The sequence below is a fragment of the Vombatus ursinus genome, unplaced genomic scaffold, assembly GCF_900497805.2.
Source record: "Vombatus ursinus unplaced genomic scaffold, bare-nosed wombat genome assembly UNPS02014859.1, whole genome shotgun sequence".
Classification (NCBI taxonomy): domain Eukaryota; kingdom Metazoa; phylum Chordata; class Mammalia; order Diprotodontia; family Vombatidae; genus Vombatus; species Vombatus ursinus.
In genome coordinates this window covers 270,323-292,106 of record NW_020954637.1, presented here as the reverse complement: position 1 = coordinate 292,106, position 21,784 = coordinate 270,323, and the positions used below count along the sequence as shown (strand labels likewise).

General features: G+C 42.9%; 1 pseudogene; it reads left to right on the top strand.

Moving 5' to 3' along the window:
- The first annotated feature begins 1,283 nt into the window (after positions 1–1,283).
- LOC114027377 lies at positions 1,284–3,002 on the top strand (annotated as a pseudogene).
- The last annotated feature ends 18,782 nt before the right edge of the window (positions 3,003–21,784 follow it).

Genomic DNA, 21,784 nt, shown 5'->3' with positions numbered 1-21,784 from the left:
CCCAGCTCTGACATCCTGGGTCCTAAGGGCCCTCCCAGCTCTGACATTCTGTGTCAGAGAGGACTTCAGTGGCTTCAGAAATAAGATCACAGATTTAGAATGGGGAAAGACCCCAGAGTTGATCTAGTCCAACCCTAATTTTTCATAGATGAAGAAACTGAAGCCCAGAGATGTTAAGTGATTTGCTTAAGGTCACACAGATTAAGTAAATCACCAAGTTGGGATGGGAACCTAAATGTCCAAATCCAATGGGTTTTCCATTAGGCTCTGTTCACTCAGTCCATTCTTTATTGGATTCTCTTCTCTAACAAACCTGATAAGAGGCCATTGAGCCTTTGCTTAGAGACCTCCAGTGACCAAGGAAGAGAAAGCACAGGACAGCTAAGCTTTATTTATGTTAATGTTTATCTTCCAGATGAGCTTTCAGAAGCCTAGCAATGAGGTGGCCACCATCAGATGGGGCTCTCCAGACAGGAGTGAGGCATAGTTTGTTTTCCATGTCATACCTGTCGTTCTCTGCTTTATCTGGATATTTTTCTCCCTTCCCCCAGATTCCTCCTGACACTCATTAAATGCATTTTTTCCCTAGTCAAGAGACTTTTCATTCAATTAAATTTAATAGAGTTCAATTAAGCATCTACTATGTGCCTGGCACTGTGTTAAACTGGGAATACAAATCAGAAAAAAAAGACAATTCTTGCCATCTAATGGAGGAGACAATATGCAAAAGAAAGGTGAGACCTCCTGGAGCCAAGATGGTGGAATAAATGGTAAATCACCACAACTCTACCATATTCACTTCCAAACAACCATAAGATAGTGCCCCAAAACAAATTCAGGAATATCAGAACCAGCAAAAAGATGGGGTGAAACAATTTCTGAGTCGAAGAAACTTGGAAGATTGGCAGGAAAGGCCTGTCTCACTCGAGCAAAAGGGGAGCACAGTACAGGACAGGAAGCTTCCCAGCAAGCCAGCCGCAAGCCCCATATCAGCAAACCATCGAAGCTTTGAGGTCCTGAGCCTCAGTGTGGTGGAGCAGGCAAACAACAACACCAGGACACCCCATGGGCCTCAGCAGGGCCAGGGGACCAGGCAGACTTCAGCTCTGAGAACCTCCACCTGCTTCAGCATAGCCCTGGACAAACGAGCAGCTGCCAGTGGATAGATCACTGAGTGCTTCAGTGTAGCCCCAGAATACGCAGAGACACCCCACCAGCCTCAGCACATGCCAGACACCACCACTAGGACCCCAGCTGCGCACCAGGTAAGCTGCCAGACCCCTATGGCCTCCGGCATTGCCAGCCACCCCCCACCCCACCTCACCCCACTCCTTCAGCAAGCACCAGACTTGAGGGTCCCAAACAGGCCTCAGGGCAACATCAGTACAGCACAAAGTAAACAACAAGCACCTGCAGCCCCTGACCCAGGGAGCAGAGCTCAAGTTTAAAAGAAAGGGAAGGGGGCAAGCTAGGTGGTACAATGGATAAAGCACTGGCCCTGGAGTCAAGAGGACCTGAGTTCAAATCCAACCTCAGACACTTGACATTTACTAGCTGTGTGACGCTGGGCAAGTCACTTAACCTCATTGCCTAGCCCTTCTCCCAAAAAAAACCATGACTAATGTGAAAATATGTTTAATAGGAATGTATATGTAGAGCTTATATCAGATTGTATGCCATAGGGGAAGAAAATTTAAAAAAAAAAAGGGAAAAGGCCAAAAAAATGAGTAAACAGCAAGAAAAAGAATCTGACCATAGAAAGTTATTACGATGACAGGGAAGATGAAGACATAAACTCAGAAGAGGACAACAATGTCAAAACACCTATGGGCAAAACCCCAAAGAAAAATGGGAACTGGCCTCAAGCCCAGAAAGAACTCATGAAAGAGCTTCAAAAGGAGCTTAAAAATCTTATAAAAAGGTAGAAGAAAAATTGGGAAAAGAAAATGAGAGTGATGCAAGAGAATTATGAAAAAAGACTTAACAATTTGGAAAAAGAAAACACCTGCTTAAAAAGTAGAATTGGCCAAATGGAAAAGGAGATACAAAAATCCACTGAAGAAAACAACTCCTTAAAAAGTACAAGTGGACAAATAGAAAAGAAAGAACAAAAACTAACTGATGAAAGCAAAAGGAAGGTGGAAAGGGGGGTGGGAGGTGGGCATCAGGGGGCACCCTGAGAGGGGTAGGGGGAACATGTTACTCCAAAACCAAGAAGAGGTGCTGATGGAAAATGAAGAACTACCTGTATCTTTTCCCCTGACACTTTTGAAAACTTTTAGCCAGATTGATCTTCACTTTTTGTATTCTTTTCTGTTTTCCAAAAACCCCTATCTTCAATTGGCAACAGATAAAAACACCACCTATACCTTTCAATGTCCTGCCAGGTCTTTGTAATCCCTGGAGCAGGGATTCTAAACCTGGGGCCTATGAATGTTTTTTTTAAAAATAATTTTATTGTGGTATTTCATTATAATTGGTTCCTATGGATTTTACTGTATGCATTTAAGAACATGATTTTGAGAAGGGGGGGGTGGTGTCTCCAGGCTTCCCTGGATTGCCTAAGGGGGCCAGATTTTCCTCACCAAAAGTAAAGACGCTCTTTCCTAGAATCTCTTTCCAGGCTCCTTTTGAAAGTATCATTCATCCCCACATGATCACCAGAAGAGGATAAAAAGCACTTAGCACAGTGCCTGGCACATAGTAGGTGCTATATAAATACACATTCCCGAACATTTTTCTCCCGTCTATCCTGTGAGAGCTGCATGCCTGACATCTACCTACCAGCCACGGACCCCAACTGTAACTGCGAGAATGGTGGCTCTTGTACCTGTGCAGGCTCCTGCAAATATAAATCCTGCCGATGCAAATCCTGCAAGAAAAGCTGCTGCTCCTGCTGCCCAGCGGGATGTGCCAAATGTGCCCAGGGCTGTGTCTGCAAAGCCCCCCAGACGGAGACTTGCAGCTGCTGCCACTGATGTTCCCACCTTCCTGCGCCTGTAGATAGAGGAATTTGTACAGACCTGACTTTTTATACACCCAGATGTGTTTTCTACCCCCTTTCCCCCTCTGAAATGAAATGAAAATAAACTCACTAAGTAATAAATACATATTACCTTTCCCTTCCTCCTCCCCCTTTTCCATTTCCCCTTCCCCTTTCCTTCCTCTGTTTCCTCTTTCTTCCCCACCCCTTGCCCTTTCCTTCCCCCTCAGTCTTCCTTCCCCTCTTCCCCTCTCCCTGCCCCTCCTTCTCCACCACCCCTCTCCCTTTCTTCCTCCTTCGTCTCCCCCTTACCCTTTTCCTTGCCCTTTTCCTTCTTTTCCTCCTCCCCCTCCCTTTCCCTCTTCTCCATCAGGTTTGTCTTGCTCAGGACATTCTTTGCAATATCTTAAATACCCACCTGGGGAAGGCAATATACCTGTTGTCTGTCTATCATGATAGGCAAGATGTCACAGTAGAAAGGGAACTGGCCCTGGATCAAAAGACACAAGTTCAAATCCTGTCTCGGCACTTAGTAGCTACGTGACCCAGGTTAGCTGTGTGACTTACCAGCTGTGTAACCTACCAGCTGTGTGACCACCTCTCTGCCCCTCAGTTTCCCCCCACCAGAGCTGTCCCTCCTAACCTCCACTCCCTTAAGACAGTTAAAATTCCCCCTTTTACCAAAAGGTGACCAACCTCTGAAGTTTGGTTTCTTCATCTGTAAAATGGGGATATGAATGGCATTACTTCACTGGGCTGGGTCCAGGATCAAATGAGATAATCAATGAGAGAACTGTTTTTGTAAATATTCACAGAATCATTAAGACCTATGGCTGGAAAAGACCCCAGAGGTCTTCTGGTCCAACCCCTTTGTGTTACTGCTGTCAAAGAAAAAATATCAATACTGGACAGTTTCCTTAAATGCTATAGATCAGTTATTATTATCGTTGCTTATAGAGTAGCACCAATTAGTGCTTAACCAATTACAAAGCACTTTCCTCTTACCAACCCTGTGAGTGGAAATACAGTATCAATCAATCGGTCAGTCAAGAAACACTTATTAAACGCCTACTGTGTGCCAGCCACTGTGCTAAGGGCTAAGGTTACAAAGAAAGGCAAAAACACAGTTCCTGCCCTTGAAGGCTTGAACTCTAATGGAGGAGACACATAATTGATTAGGTACCTACAAGATATATACCCAGTAGAAGGTGATCTTCAAGGAGAAGGGTCTAGCAGCTATGGGGATAGGCAGAGGCTTTTTGCGGAAGGTGGAATTTGAACTGTCTTTTTTTAAAAAATAAATTTATTTATTTTTAGTTTTCAACATTTACTTCCACAAGATTTTGAGTTCCAAATTTTCACCCCATCTCCCCCCTCCCCCCACCCCAAGATGGCATGCACTCTGAACACCCCTTCCCCTAGTCTGCTTTCCCTTCTATCTCTCCCCCCCTTCTCTTATCCCCTTCCCCTTCTATTTTCCTGTAGGACAGGATGGATTTCTGTACCTCATTTCCTGTATTTCTTATTTCCCAGTTGCATGTGAAAACATTTTTTTTTTAAAACATGTGTTTTTAAATCTTTGGGTTCCAAATTTTCTCCCCTCCCCACCCACCCTCATTGAAAAGGCAAGCAACTCAATATAGGTTATACATGTGCAGTTACGAAAAACACTTTTTTAAAAAATTTTTTGGCAATTGGGGTTAAGTGACTTGCCCAGGGTCACACAGCTAGTAAGTGTCAAGTGTTTGGTCTGAGGCTGGATTTGAACTCAGGTTCTTCTGAATCCAGGGCCAGTGTTCTATCCACTGTGCCACCTAGCTGCCCCCAACAAAACACTTTCATAGCAGACTTGCTGTGAAAAACTAACTCTATTTCCCTTAAACCTATCCCACCCCCCCATTTATTCTATTCTTTCTTTTGACCCTGTCCCTCCTCAGAAGTACTTGCTTCTCATTACCCCCTTTCCCAATCTGCCCTCCTCTCTATCATTCCCCCTGCTCTCTTGTCCCCTTCCCCCCCTATTTTCCTGTAGGGTAAGACAGATTTCCATACCCAATTGAGTGTGTATGTTATTCCCTCCTTAAGTCAAATCCTATGAGAATAAGATTCACTCATTCCCTCTCACCTTCCCCCATTTCTCCTCCACTGTAAGAACCTTTTCTTTTCTGTTTTTTTGTGAGATAATTTACCCCATTCTACCTCTCCCTTTCTCCTTCTCCTAGTATAATCCTCTCTCACCCCTTAATTTTATTCTCCAGAATAAAGGAAGCCATGGGGGTCAAGAGGTAGAGGTAAGGAGGGAGAACATCGATGGGAGGGAACTAAGCATCAGAGAGGTGAATGGATTTGCCCAGAGTCACACAGCTAGTTAATGATGGAGCAAAATCTGGAACCCAGAGTTTCTGGCTTTGAGTCCAAAACTCTTTCTACTAGACCACACTGCTCCTTGCATAGAATATCTTCTAAGTTTGAAAACCCATAGTCTGTGGAAAGGGGCCAGGTCCCTTGCTCTCCTCCAGTTGTGGTCCACCCACACAGCAGCCTGGCTCCTTCCCCTCCCTGATCTCTGGGTCCTGCCTCTGGGTGGTCACTCCTTCTCTCAGACCTACTAAGTGCGCTCTGCCTGGGGTTTGGCAGGGATGGTAGTTTCTAAGCTGTGGATTAAAAGGATCGTGAGCCAGGCAGGGCCACAGAAGCACTGACCTCCCACACTGGGCTGGGCTAGGCTTCTCCTCCAGAGGGAAGCCCAAGCCTGAAAGGAATCTCTCTAAGCTATCTGTTGTAGGCCCCTGCCCTCAGGCAGCCTCACAGAAACTTGAGATAAAAGGTTCATCACTATGGATTCCCCTAATTTGGAACTTGTGATCATTTGGATGGGCCCTCAAGGAGTTGATCTTTGGATGGCTGAGAATGTGAGTGATGGAAAGGGTCACAGGTTGTCTTGCACAGAATAGGATTCCGGATCTAGATCTGAAAGGAATCCCAGAGATCACCTAATCTCTTCTTGTTTTAAAGAGGAGGAAGCCAGAGCCCAGAGAGGGTAGGTGGCATCATTCAAGATCCCACAGGAAGTAAGTGTCAGATCCAGGATTTGAATTCAGGCCCTTGGACTCATATAGAGCATGCTGTCCACTGAACCACACAGAAGCCTTCCCAGAGGAGTCATTCACAGCATCATCATCACGATGGCAGTTATTATTTCTCTGGGTCTTCCAGGCTTACAAGCACTTTCCTTGTGACTATCCTGGGAAGAAAGGAGGGGATATGACTCTGTCCATCTTACAGATTTTGTCTTTGTATCCCCTATGCTGGCCATGGCGTCTGGTCTGTAGTAGTCACTTTAAAAAGGTTTATTGGGGCAGCTAGATGGTGCAGTGGATAGAGCACCAGCCCTGAAGTCAGGAGGACCTGAGTTCAAATCCAGCCTCATACCAAACACTTGTCACTTACTAGCTGTGTGACCCTGGGCAAGTCACTTAACCAAGATTGCCTCATAAAAAATAAAAAAATAAAAAAGTTTATTGAGGGGCAGCTAGGTGGTGCAGTGGATAGAGCATTGGCCCTGGATTCAGGAGGACCTGAGTTCAAATTTGGCCTCAGACACATAACACTAGCTGTGTGACCCTGGGCAAATCACTTAACTCCACTGCCTAACCAAAAACAAACAAACAAACAAACAAAACGGCTTATTGAATGAATGAAGTGAAGATTCAGATGACCAGAGACTGGCCTGGACTAATATCCCTCCCACTAGGCTTCACTGACTTTCATTACCATGATCCTGAGTCACAGAGAAAATGTTACTTCATATTCAGATTGCCCCTGCATTAGAGGGAAAGGGTATAGGCACTTTTCCATCCAGAATGGCTAAACTATTTTGTAAAAGACATAAATCCTGAGTTATCCAGAATTACTCATTCTCTAATGAGTATAGACAGTTAAGGCTTTATGTTTTTAAGTATTTTTCTATTTAAAAGTTATTTTCTATTAAAATTTTTAAATTTAAATTTGAATTTATTTTCTATTTAAAAATATGGTTATTTTCCCCCACAATTTTTTAAGTTTTTTTTGAGATTATTTTAAAGTGGAAGATGAAGAGTAAAGAAAGAAAGCAGAGTCAAAAGAACAATGATTTCAGTGACTGCCAAGCATCTATAAAGACAGCATGGAAAGTCAAGTTCAGCAGTCAATGTTGTATAGTCAATATAGTCAAATATAGTAATATAGCCAAAGTTGGTTTGTTGTTCTCCCTGCCCCCAGGGAATTGTATTTGATAATTGGGTTCATTTTGTCTCTTGTGTCAAAACAAAATTAAAAACAATAAATAAAACGAAAGCCAATTCTGTGAGATAAAAATCATCTACAAAATGAAAGGTTTGGATTAGATGATATCAAAGGTACTTTTCAGTTATTACAGTCTGTATTCTAACATTCTCTGTTCTAAGGGTTCTCACAGCTCTGACATTCTATGCTCTAAGGGCCCCCCAGATTCTGACATTCCATGTTCTAAGGGCCCTCCCAGCTCTGACATTCCCTGTTCTAAGGGCCCTACTGGCTTTCATGTTCTGTGTTCTACCATTTTGTGTTCTGAGAAGAGGTTGAGTGCAGTACAGATCCCTACTTGCAAAGGTGAAGGGGCAAATCCAAGGAGGGTCCCCCTTGACCTGCCCTTTCTGGATCCCATGAAATCCTTGCTTACCCTGCCAACCCCTCGTTGGCCCATAGTCTCAGATGGGGTTGACCCAGGCCGCAAGAAAACATCATAACGTTTTTAATAAAACCTCAGAGTCAATAAAGGTGGCCGTTCTCGCTTGCTTCTCACACCCACCCTAGCTGTTGACTTTACAGTTTATGTAGAACCAAGTGGTTGAGGCCGCTGCCTAACTCCCATGTAGTTTGGGGAGATATAAGATAGAGAGGCAGGGGCTATTTTATAAGAAACAACAACAACAAAACACACACACACACACACACACACACACACACATACCCCACCAAAAACACACACACACCAGCTCCTGGAAAGATTCCACCATCAGCCAGAATCAAAGCCCCATTCAAAGGGACAGAACTCCTCACATTCACTGTTTAATGAAAACCAAATTTCTCTTGCCTCTGAGTATTTCCAGGGGGATACTACTGAAACAGACTGATTTAGAGAAATTGGCCGCCCTGGTTTGTCACCAATAGGGCCTTACTGTGCTCAAATATTTTTATGATCATATAGACCCCATTTTTTTTATAATTTTAGGCCTTGGTGATTTGGGCCTGAGTTGTTTTCATTGAACAAGGAATGAAATCTGGGGAAAGGGAATGAAAGTGCCACCTCGGCAGTTATTCCCGCCATGTCTATATATCCAGGCATGTGTTTATACAATGATTGGCAAGTAGGAGGGTGGGCCACAGCACACGCCTTTGTACCTCCGTGCCTCAGTCAAGGCGGCTGGGCCCGATGGATAACTCTCAAACCTCTCTCTGCTTGGGTCAGTGTAATGGATAGAGAGCCAGCCCTGGAGTCAGAAAGACCTGAGTTCGAAACCTGCCCCTGAAACATATTAGTGGAGAGACCTTGGGCAAATCGTTTCATTTCTGTATCCCAGGCAAGTCTTAAAAACTACAAATTGCAAAGCAGTTGCTGACCTGCTTTGGTGGAGGAAGCTTTCCTACTAGGCATTTCCCTGTTCTGATGAAATCACAGATCTGAATTAAAAAAAACAAAAAACAAAAAACAACACCCTCCAACAGTAACAAGAGCCCTCTCCCTCCAAGGTTCCTTTTCTCCCTCCCATGGTTGATAATGTATTCATTGAATAATAGGTTTAGGGCTGGAAGGCACATCAGAGGTCATCTGGCTCAACCTCCTTCCTTCATACATGAGGCCTAGAGAGAATAAGTAATTACCAAAGGTGACGTGGAGAATAAGCATCAGAGCATTCTCATAGAATGACAGGCTGAGAGTCGGGACTTTCTGAGTTCAAATCTGATCTCAGACACTTGCTAGCTGGGTGATCTTGGGCTACTTACTTAACCTCCATTTGTCTTAATTTTCTCATCTGTAAAATGAGAATAATAGCACCCACCTCCCAGGGTTATTGTGAAGATTAAATGAAATAATAAAGGTAAAGCACTTGGCACAATTCCTGGCATACAGCAAGTGCTTCATAAACGCTTGTTTCCTTCCTCTCATTTTGGACCCTTATAATAGCTTCCTAATTGGTCTTTCTGCTTCATCTTTCTCCACTCTAACCCACCTTCCATACTAATCACTAGTAGTAGGAAATCACTAAGTGATTTTCCCAAAGTGTAGATCTACCCATATCATTCCCCAGTTCAATAAATTCTGATGGCTCCCCATTACTTCCAAGATCAAGCATAAACCATTTGTTTGGCTTTTAATATCCTTCATAACCTGGCCCCAAACTACTTGACCTTCCCAAAGTCATTCTGCATTAATCACCTTCCTACCCTTTATGGTCTAGACCATAGAGCCTTGCCACTCCTCAAACATGACGTTCCACTTTTTCACGAGCTGTGCCTCATTCCTAGAACACACTCCCCCCTCATCTCTGCCTCTTAGAATCTTTTGTTTCCTTCAATACTCTGCACAAATGCCACTATGTATAGGAAGCCTTTCCTGATTCTCCTAGCTGCTTGTATGTATCTCCCTTTCTTCCCCCGAACCACCCAATCAGATTTAGCTTGTTTTCATCTTATATCGATACTACTTATTCTTACCTAGGTACCTGTAGTGTCCCCAATAGACTGTGGGCTCTTGGAGGGCAGGGACTTTTTTTTTTATCTTTATTTTTAAAAGACTGCTTAGCACAGTGCCTGGCACATAGCGGGTGCTTAATAAAAGCATGTTGATTGGTGTCATTAATAAATGCTTATTGATTGGATTGATTGATTTGTGTCCTAGCATAGTGCCCTACATAGGGCAAGCATTCAATAAACACCAGTTCAATTGAACTGAGCCCGTGTTGGGTCAGAGATGTCACCTCCGGACGTCATCCCCTTGTAAAGGACAGCAATGGACAGCCAGGGATCCAGGAGTAGGAATTTCCTTCCAATCAGGGCCTCCCATGTTTGCTTCAAGCCATAAAACAGGAAGCCAGGAATCCGGACCCCCCTGCCCTTCTCAGCCCCGGACCACCCAGACGCTGGCTGTGGGGTGGATATTAGCCCCTGGGCCCAGCCCGGCCATCCCCAGCCTGTCTGGGTCGGAATCTACGGGGCATTGCAGGTTTCCGCTCCTGGTGCGGGGAAGAACAGCCCGGGCTTTCATTTGGGGCCCCCAGGCCCCATCACTGCTTTACAGCCCATTTCGTTTATGACTAAGGAATGAAGTTGCTCACACACACGACGGCAAAAAACCCTGGGCCTTTGGAGCTGTCAGAGGAGCCCACTGGGCGACAGGTCAAGGCCGAAGCCCAGGAGGGGGCCCTGGGAACCTCCTGGGGGGCCTGGGAGACCCCCATGGATATCAGCGGCCAGTAGTGGGTGCGGTGGGGGCTGGGGGGAGGGTGGCTGCATCCAGAGCAGGGCAGGGAAGAATAATATCATTATTACGGTTTTTGAGTTAGCCTTGGGGGAGAGGGATTATAAAGTTCTCTCTGCCCCTGGCCCACCTCAGCTCCTGATTTTCAGCAGCAGAACAGTGTAGTGTTTCTCTAATATTTTTTTCAAAACCAAGGGCCTCCCTGCTTACTTGAGCAAAGGTAAAGACATCTCCCTGCCCCCACCATAAGCAAACCATGCTGCCTGGAGAGCTGCCAGGGGCCTCCAGAAAATTGCTGCAAGAGAAGGAAGGGCCGGGGAAAGTCAATTTCGCTTCATCTGGGAGGGGGGCTCAGAGGCAGACCCAGTAGAATGAGGGGAGACCCAGGTGGTCTTCTGGGAGCCTCAGGAGGAGGCAGCAGAGGGAAATGGAACGGGCACTGGCCTAAGAAAGAAGGAAGCCTGGGCTAGACCTAGGTCCAGGGCAAGGAGCCCCTGGCTAGTGACATCTCCTTCTAGCCCCCCACCCTCTTCTAGGCAATCACACAGGGATGGTGCAGGGGAGAGGGCACTGAACTGAAATCACAGCCCTGAGCTGGAATTCACGCTCCACCACTTACTGTCTGTGTCACCTCAGCAAAGTCACCTCTCTCTGGGCCTCAGTTTATTATTATTATATTATATTGTTATATATTACATTATACTGTATTATATTGTACTATTATACTGTATTGTATAATATTACACTGTATTATATTATACTGATTATATCATATTATCTTATCTTATCTTATATTATATTATATTATGTTATAATCTCATTTGATCCTCACAACCCTGGGAAATAGGTTGAGGTTCTTATTATCCCCATTTTATAGGTGAGGAAACTGAGGCAGACAGTGATTTAAGTTACTTACTTTTGCTCAGGGTCACCCAGCTAGTAAGTGTCTGAGGCCAGACTTACACTTAAGTGGACCTGACTCCAGGTCCACAGCTCTCAGCTGCCTCTATAAGAGGCTCAGAGTCCAGGAACATGGCGGGGAAGGCGTTGCTGACCTCTGCCTTTGTCAGATTATACCTGGAGCACTGGGTTCAGGTTCGGGTACCACACTTCAAGAAAGACTAGGATAAGATAGTGCCCATCCAGATGAGGGTGACTAGGATAGTGAAGGGCGTTTGAGATGCTGCTAAAGGAAGGTGGGTGGAACGAGCTAAGGGTGATTAGCCTGGGGAAGAGCCGGTGAAGAGTGGGGGTGGGGTGGGGAGGAGAGATGTCTTCCAGGATTGGAAGGCTGACATGTAGAACAGGGATTAGGGAAAAGGGCTGAATTGTTGACTTAGATGATTTGGGTTTGAATCTTGGCTTTGCTACATGGGCTCCAAGACTTTGGGTGAGTATATCACTTAGCCTTTCTCTGTCTCAGTTTCTTAATCTGTGAAGTGTGGGGATTGAATTAGAGGACCTCTAAACAAGCATTTAAATCTATTATTATTTATTATTAATTAATATTTAATTAATAATTAATCTATAATTATTAATCAGTCAACAAGTATTTATTGAGGCCTACTGTGCGCCAGATAGGATGCTAGGTAGGGATGCAAAACTGAAAGCAATTCCTGCCCTCAAGGAGCTTCCATTCTATTGTTGGAGACACCATACACACATATGTAAGTATATAGAGAACAAGGAAGCTTAGGGAGGGAGACAAAGGGGTGCTAAGAAGTGTTAAACAGAGTTAAAGTGTTCTTTCTTTGGGAAAACTTGTACCTTGATACACTTATAAGTCTAATTTGCATTATCAACATTTTCTCCATCCCCTTCTTAAGTCTAGATACTCAACAAACACTAAATAGAGCCCTGATTTGTAGCATTTGTGGATTTCTGAGGTGTGAATGCTTACCCTGACAAATTTAACAATTGGCTCTCCAGTATACCCCTGGAGGGAGGACATTAGCATTTATTGTTGTTGAGTTGTGTCAGACGCTCTGTGACCCCATCTGGGGTTTTCTTGGCAGAGATACTGGAGTGGTTTCCATTTCCTTCTCCAGCTCATTTTGCAGATGAGGAAACTGAGGCAAATAGGGTTAAGTGACTTGCCCAGGGTTACCCAGCTAGCATTTGGGGGAGGAGGTAACTAGGAAAGGCTTCTCCTACATTTGGTCAAGAGTGCAGAACCAGGACAAATGCATGGAAGTTGTTTGTGGATTGACCCACAGATTTGTAATAGACTTAAGGAAAAACTTTCAAAAAATGAGAGCAATCCCTAGGGAAGATGGACTAGTTTAGGAGCTAATTCAAATCAGTTCAGCGTACTTCAATAAGCATTTACCTCCCACCAGGTTCTGGGGAGACAGATCAAAACCAAACAGTCCCAGACTTCAAGGAGCTTCCATTCTATTGGGAGTGGGGTGGGGGAGGACAGTCAACATGGACAGTAAGCACAAAATCATTATTTTTTGGGGTGGGGGAGTGGGGATAGTGTCTCCCCACCCCTCAGGGTGTAGAAGGAGGCTGAATCATGAAGAGAGAAAAGAATAATGAGTTCTGGCTAATATTGAGATATGTTTTGCATGACCTCACATGTATAATTGAAATTAAACTGCTTGCCTTCTCAAGTTGAGGAGCGGGGTGGGAAGGAGGGAGCAAATTGGAACTTGAAATTTAAAAAAATGATTATTAAATTTTTTACATGTAATTGAGAAATATTTAATGAAATAAAAATAATTTTAAAAAATCTTAAAAAAAAAGAATTAATGAGCTCCTTCTCACTGGAGGTTACGAGTTGATGGACACGTTGGGGATAGGGTGGGGGGATTTTGAGTCAGATATGAGTTGACCTAGATGGCCTTCATTTTCCAACTCAAAATATTCTCCAATTCTGATCATGCCATGTTTATATAATGTCTTTATAGTCATAGAGAACTTTGTACCCATTATCTTGTTTGATTTTTTTTCATCTGTCCTCTGTGTTAAGTGCATGGAGGGCTATTATGCCCATTTTACAGATGGAAAAATCCCATTGAAGTATCCTGAGACCCCACCATACTAGAGAGGTGATCCTGGGTTCTTAGAGGCCCTGTTTACTGAACACACACTCTGATAGGTCTCTTTGAACTTCTGCCAATGACCAGACTCGCTAAATTGGAGGGGGCTGATCACTAAACTAGTTCTAGGGTGATACATTTTTTTAACCACAACTCACAAAGACCATTCCCTAAATTGTAGACAGGTTGAGATCCATACTAGCAGAGGGAGCACCCACAATTAATGAAATCTCTGAAATATCCCTGAAGGACTGGGAGTCAGAGGCCCTGGCTCTCTACTTAGCCTGTGTGATCTTGGATAAGTCACTTCCCTTTTCTAGGGCTTAGTTTCCTCCTCTATAAAATGAGATTAAACTAGGTGACCTCTGAGTTTCCTCCCAGCTCTAATTCTATGAACTAAGAAGTGTGTATGGGGAAACTAAGGCTCAGAAGGATATAAAATTTTTTTTTCACAAGATAATAGGTGAATTTGGTATATGAATGTATTGGAATACTATTGTGCTATAAGAAATGATGAGCAGGTAGACTTCAGAAAAACCTGGAAAGACTTGTATAGACTGATGCTGAGTGAAGTGAGCAGAACCAGGAGAATGTTGCACACAGAAACAGCCACCTTGTGCGATGACTAACTTTGATAGACTTAGCCCTTCTCAGCAATGCAAGGATCTAAGATATCTCCAAAAGTCTCATGATGGAAAATGCTATCCACATCCAGAGAAAGAACTATGGAATTTGAATGCAGATCGAAGCATACTATTTGATCTTTTTTTTTTCTTGTTTTGTTTTGTTTCTTCTTTCTTGTGGTTCCTCCTATTAGTTCTAATTCTTCTTTACAACATGACTAGTGTGAAAATATGTTTAATAGGAATGTATATGTATAGCCTATATCAGATTGTGCACTGTCTTGGGGAGGGAGATGTGGAGGGAGGGGGAAAAATTTAAAACTCAAAAGCTTATGGAAATGATTGTTGATAAATCAAAATAAATTAATTAATAAAAAAGATAATAGGTGAATTTTGGAACTGATTGAATTGGAAATGAACTCAAAGAATGTCACAGGATAATAGATTTAGAGCTGAAGGGGTCAACCCTCTCATTTTCATATGAGGAACTGAGGCCTATAGAGTCAGGTGACTTGTTGAGGGTCACTCAGCTGGTAAAATGTCTGAGATAGCATTCGAACCCAGTTCCTCCCGACTATAAATTCAATACTCTTTCTTAATGGTTCAATATAAACTTGGAAAGAGGTCCCCAGTGGAGCACCCCATGGATATATGCTTGATCCTAGGTACAGATGTTAAGCTTAACCAAATTTGTAATGACATGGAGCTGGGAGGCATGACATGGTGGATGAAGATCAGGCTGCAGAAAATAAAGACAAAACAAAAACATACTGGAAAACTGGGTCATATCTAGCATGATGGAACTTAGGAGAGTTCAATATATAGTTTTCCACTTGGATTAAAAAAATCAATTTCACAAGCACAAGATTGGGGAAGATAGTGATTCATCTGATAAAGAACCAAGATATGTTAAGGAACTATAAGCCCAAGATTAGTCTATAATGGAATATGGTGGCCAAGAAAGGGAATGTAATGAGACCTCATTAAGAGAGGCATGATACCCCAGAAAAGAGAGGTGGGACTCCCGGATGAACTTTGCCTTTTCCAGACCCCATCTGGAGGACTGTGTTCAGGACTGAGGTCAGGGTCACCTTCAAGGAAAGACGTTGATGGGCTGGAGGGGCTATGGAGGAAGGGAACACCAATGGTGAGGAGCCCAAGATCACATTATCTGGGGATTGGAAGGAACTGGGGACATTTGGCTTGGGGAACAGAATATTTAGGGGAAATGTGATAACTATTTTCGAGTCTTTGAAAGGCTATTATAAGGAAGATAGACTGAACTACTTCTGCTTGGCCCCAGAGGACACATCTGGGAGAGTTGGGTAGACATTGCCAAAAAGCACATTTCCACTTGACATTAGTAAGAACTTCTTAACAATTGAGGGACAATTCCAAAAAAGGGAATAGGTTATCTCAGGAAGGAGTGAGTTCTCTGTTACAAGGAGCATCCAAAAGCTGGACTGCCACTCGTCAGACAGGCTTCCTCTGGCACGATTGTACTACTTGGTCTCTGAGTTCCCTTCCAGGTCTTTTATTCTGTAATTCTGTGAATTCCCCTCTCAGGGGTTAAGTTTCCTTCCATGTTAAATGGGGAGTTTGAAGAAGATGATCTCTAAGGTGCCTTCCACGTTTGACATTCCATGAGTTGGAGGGGATATGCACCGAAGCCCTACCTTCTTTTAAAGGTCCCAAGTAGAAAGAATATTGCCTTGGCTGGGAAGGAGTTAGATTTTCAGAACTAGGTTGGGCACAATATGATTTCATTACAGTCATGTGTGATCATTTGTTTAGCTATTCCCCAAATGAGAAACCTGGGAAAACTATGAATTAATGCATAGGGAAATGATAAGAGCCAGGAGAGCAGTTTATACAACAGCAACATTGTGAAGATGAAAAATTTTAAAAGACTTTAGAATTCTGATCGATGACCAGCCATGACTCCAGATGACCGATCATAAAGTGTGTTCCCTACTTCCTGACAGAGGGGAGATAGACTTAGGGTGCAGAACGAGATACGTTTTGGACATGGCAAGTGTGGAATTAGTTTTGCTGGATTATGCATGTTTGGCACAAAGATTTTTATTTTTTTTTTATCTTTTTTGTGGGGGCATTGGGAGACGAGTGTGAAGGAGACAAAAAAAATTCATGTTAATTGAAAAAAAAATAATTTTTTGAAAGAGAAAAAAATGAGTTGAGTTAAAGTCCTACTGCTTGATGTCCTCCAAAGAGAGCTGACCCCAGTCTTTCCTTGAGAAGGAGGAAATTTTCGCAAGATCGATCTTGCTTTCTTGCTTGCAATTTTCCCACTCTGGGGACGAGTGGTGGGGGTGGGCAAATACCCTCTGTTGAGGTCCCATTCCAATAACTCCTCTTTGAAAATGAGCAAACCATGATGTTTCAAGCCCAGCCAAAGCCTGACTTCCTTAATAGGTGGTTTCTCGACGGCTGTAAGCCTGGGGAAGGGTATTTAAAGCCATTCCGAGGACAGAGACACAGGCCCTACTGGAATGACTCCTAATGAAAAATGATTTCTCTCCATGGGAAAAGCGAGAGCGGCCTCCTCCCTGTTCAGGCTGCCTTTTCAAAGGTTCGGAGGGGATTCCTGGCAGGATGTGGGTTGAGGGTTGGAAGCAGGCTTCTTTGAATTACTATGTTTGGTCTAGTTGCTAGTACACAAAATGACATTCTAAGGTGGGGCTGGGGGAGAGTTGAGCATTCTAAGACCATGGGCAGCTAGGTGGTCCAGTGGATATAGCACTGGTCTTGGAGTCAGAAAAATCTGAGTTTGAATCCTTCTTTGGAGATTGATTAGCTATGTGACCTTGGGCAAGTCACTTAATCTCTTAGCCTCAGTTTTCTCATCTGTAAAATAAGGGAACTGGGCTTGATGGTCTCTCTGAGGTCCCTTCCTAAGATCCTATGACCTTGAGCTAAAAAAAGAAGGGAAGCAGTGGCCAAAGTTCTCTGTCATGGCTGTAATTACTACTTCCTCCTCACCACCAACTTTTCTTAGGCACTGGGAAAATTGGCTCCCACCCTGGACTGGGCAGGGGGAGAACCAGCCTTTTAAGATTTGGTTAAATTCCATCTTCTTCACTAACCTTCCCTGATCATCCCAGCCCAAAGTGACCTCTCCCTTTTCTGACCTTAAGCACTTCTCTCCTGCTTATGAAATGGGAGACATAGGAGAGAGATGGGAGAGATCTTGGGTTTTTACTTCCTACTTCCTTGGCTGAAGAAGTAGAAGAAAAGAGGGTCTGAACTGAATAAGAAAGGAGAAATTGTGAAGGTGAATTGAAGGTCTTTACCTTAGTAAACTGGGTCAAAGGCTGAATTTGGGGAGGGAAAATTTGATGACATTTAGGAGATATTGAGGAATGCCCCCCCCCCCAAGAGAACAATCTCTAGATCGGCATACTAGATCAGGTTCTACTTGGAAGAGGAGCAGAAGCAAAAATACGTATGGAGAATATAGGAAGATTAAGAAGGATAAAGGAGAACTAGGAATAGAACCTGAAGAAGACTCAAGAAGGAAAAGGAGAAGGTAGTTGGCAAGACAGAGCCAGGTAACTAAGAAAAGGAGAGTGCAGCAAATGGAAGATAAGGCTCATTGAGAGAGTGGGTTGTTGGATGGGGTGAACTGGTAAAATAGGTAGTAGGAAAGGCTCCAGGGAAGTTGGGTGTGGAGTTTTTCAGGCCAAGGAAAAGAAGTTGATTGGGGGTGCCAGGTTATTAAGAAGTGATAATTAATTGTAAATGTTTTAACCAGCTGCTTAGGGTTGAGATTCAATCACTCACAAATAGTTAAAAACAAAATAAAACCAAGGCTAAAAATCTTGATCGTTTCAGAGAGTAGGAGAAATTGTGCCATGACCATCATTAAATGTGCGGATGCTTGTATTTCTGCCACAGCCAAATAATATCTACGTCCACGTGTAAGCTGATCACCCTCCTGGAAAAGGTGAAGGGATCCAAAGAATGCCTCTCCACACTCTAGGTTGTTAGTGTTCCTAGGGGTAACATCATTGAATCTTCAATGGGGAAAAGCAATGGGAACTGGAGTAGATAATCGCTGTCAAGATGTCTTGGAGTAGAAAAGTACCACATGCTAGAGACAGGGAAGGCATCTGTACAATTAGAGTTTAAAACCTAGCTCTGCATGATGAGAAAGGAGATGGCTCCTCAGAGAAGGGAGAAACCACTTGTCTTCCTGAGAATGATAGAGTAGAACCTTGGAAACCATTGAGTGCGAGACCATCAGTGAGCAGGGGCAAAGGGAAGAAAAAAGATCATTCTCTGCTCAGCTTTACCAAGGCAGCTATTTGTCAACTTGGTAACAACAACAGACAGATCTTCCTGGGGAAGGGATGGATGACAGAGGACCTCCCAAGACCTATCAGAACAGATGGAAGCTTTCTGAAAATGCCAGAACGACCCTCACAAGCACTGGCAAGGATTCTGAAGCCTTGGGCAAGAAATGAAAGAGCACAGGGACACAAGGTGTTTTCCCTGATCTTTGTCCATTAAAGGCAAGTGATGCAAAGGAGAAAAACGGATTTGGGAAGTGAACAACTGGCTAAGAAGGGAGGTGGTATCTGAATATGGGATATGGACCTCTGGACCATGGCTTAACATTACAGGGATGACAAATTCCTAGTCAAAGATGGAATATACCTAACAAAGCCTGGGGAGACTGCATGAGCCGGGTGACTTGCAGATCTAACCAAAAGGGCTTTAAACTAAAATGGGGGATGTAGGGTGGGAGAGGGAGAAAGTTGCTTATGTACATACACCACATAAGCCACCATAGAGAGTAGCTATAAAAAAAGAACAGCATTTGAGACTCACAGAAGTTGACAAACTCCAAGAAAGAAGCCAGTAGTAAAAACCCATGGCCCCAAATGCCTACCAGGGGTGGGGAACCTGTGGCCTTGAGGCCACATGTGACCCTCCAGATCCTCAAGTTCGGCCCTTTGACTGAATCCAAACTTCATAGAATAAATGCCTATATGGATGTCTGGACTATGTGGTCAAAGTTTAAGTAACAGACAAGAGGAACGAAAAGTTCCAACTCAAGTAGGCAAATTTTACCTGAAAAGTATCACGGGGGTATATGATTGTGATGAAATATTATTGTGCTATAAGAAATGACAAGCAGGATGATTTCAGAAAAATCTGGAAAGACTTACATGAAATGATGCAAACTGAAGTGAACAGAACCAAGAGAACGTTATACATGGTAAGATCAATATTGTTCAATGAAGAACTGTGAATGACTTAGCTATTCTCAGCAATACAACGATCCAAGACAATCCCAAAAGACTAACGATGAAGCATACTGTCTGCCTCCAGAGAAAGGACTGATATTGTTTGAATATAGACTGAAGCATGCTATTTTTCACTATCTTTCTTTCATCTTTTTTTCTTTTATTCTAGTCTGGGGGGGAAGGGAGGGAGTGAGGGATAGAATTTAGAACTCAAAACTTAAAAAAAAAACTAATGCTTAAAATTGTTTTGGCATGTAATTGGGGAAAAAATATATTAAATCAGAAAAAAGTATCAGAGGGGTCAAATGGTATGAAATCCATGGCTTTAGATGGGCATTTCTTATTCAAAATAAATAGAATAGGTAAAAGGTGTGAGATGCGGTAGCATTGTATATTAAGAAGGTATACGGATGGGAGGAAATCCAGGAACAGGGAGTAGGTGAGGGAAAGAGGAAGGAAGAAGTGTAACTGAGAGAATTTGGGTGAAGATAAACAGAAAGAGAAACAGAATTGGAAATTCCATCATGAACCTGATTCTTACTGATAGGGAAAAACTGGTTGCTAGGGTATAAATAATGGGAATCTGGTGGGAAAGTGGCTGTTTCTTCCTAGAGATTGTGACAGAGGAGAGGAAATCTAGGCATAGTCTGACATGCACCCTAGATCTTGGAAAAGCAACCTTCAAAGGATTCATAGGAAATAAGGAGCATCCCATGTATTAAAAAAAAGTTAGCCCAGGAGGGATGAGAGATGCTCTAGAATGAATTTTGAAGACACAATGGGAAACAATTCTGATAAGGCGGGAAAATGGGATCTATCTGAAGATATCAATGTGGATGCAAAGGAAACTCCCCAACCAATTCTGATCCAAGAAAGAAATATACAGAGGATGGAAGTAAGGCTGAGTCACAGAGGATGAAGATAAAAAAGTGTGGCAGAACCCTGCAAAAATAGTGTCTGGGAATGCTAAAACTCAGACTCAGCTAAGGCTGACAAGGGGCACCCTAGGACAATGAAAAAGGTTTTTTAATTTCTATCAGGAGAAAAAAAGAGAATCAAAGAAGGGCCATCCGCTCGGGGCAGACAAGACAATGCTAACAGACAACAGAGTGAAGGCCAAGTTGCTCCGTTTTGATTTTGCTTTTGTTTTCTCGGTATTGGAAATTTCACAACAAAAGTGATTCATGGAGAATTGATACCAAGAATGTGTTGAAGGCAACTCGAATTGACCAATTGCTCAATTTTCATTACAAGCATTTATACATCAGAAATTGGCAAACGCTATAAATTAAGGCTTGATTCATTGTTTTTTTTTTTTGATTGTCTAGACTTAAGAATGCAATGGAGAAAATATTAACAATACATACTAAACTTGAAAGTGTGCCAGGCATAACATTTTTGGAAAGCTGGTTGTTAAACCTTGACCAGCATACACCTGGTTGAGAGTCAAAAGATGTGAAGAAATCGTAAGAGAATCCAAGCTGTCTTTGATGAATTCAAGTCCCTTGGCCCAGATGAACCACATCCTCAGATATGGAAAGAGCTGGCAGATGGGACTGCTGAGCCACCGCCAGTGCTTTTTAGTGGCGTGTTGGCAAATGCTTAACAATTATCCTTTGGCGGGAAATGTTACTGTGACATACTTTAAGGTTTAATCTGCATTATTAAGACTTTAATTAAGTTATTAAGACTAGACTTTCTTAAGTCTAGACATTATAAATCAAGCCCTAATTTGTAGCATTTGCTTCCAAGGTGTAAAAGGCTGGTTCAAGCTGGCTCCCACACACGTCCAGTAATATCTGGAAGACCACAGATAGTGGGAATAGTGTCACAAGAGTGGAGAAGGAAAAATGTTTTAGTTTGCAAAAAAAAAAAAAAAGGGAATAGAACAAAGTCTGATAATTATAGGCCAGTGAGCTTGACTTAGATTCCTGGAAAAATTCTAGAACACATCAGTAAAAGAATGATTGGTAACCATCTAAATAGGAAGGGAAGGGAGGCAATTATTAAGAAGAGGTCATGCTTAACCTCATTTCCTTTCTCTGACAGAATTACTAACCTGGTAGATAGCAGGAATGTTATGGGTATAGTTTATGTAGGTTTTCAGCAAAGTTTTTGAGATCTCAAACAATTTTTTGTGTGTGGAAAAAATGGAAAATATGAATTAGATGATAATGCAATTAGAGGGTTACATAATTCATTAGAAGGCTGGACTCAAAGAGTTAACAGTTCAATGTCAACATGCCAAGAGGCCTCCAGTGGAATGATCTATGCTATGTTTAAAAATTTTTATCAGAAATTTGGATAAAGGCATAGACAGCATAAGCGCCAAGTTTGCTGACACAAAGGTGGCTAACAAAGTTGAC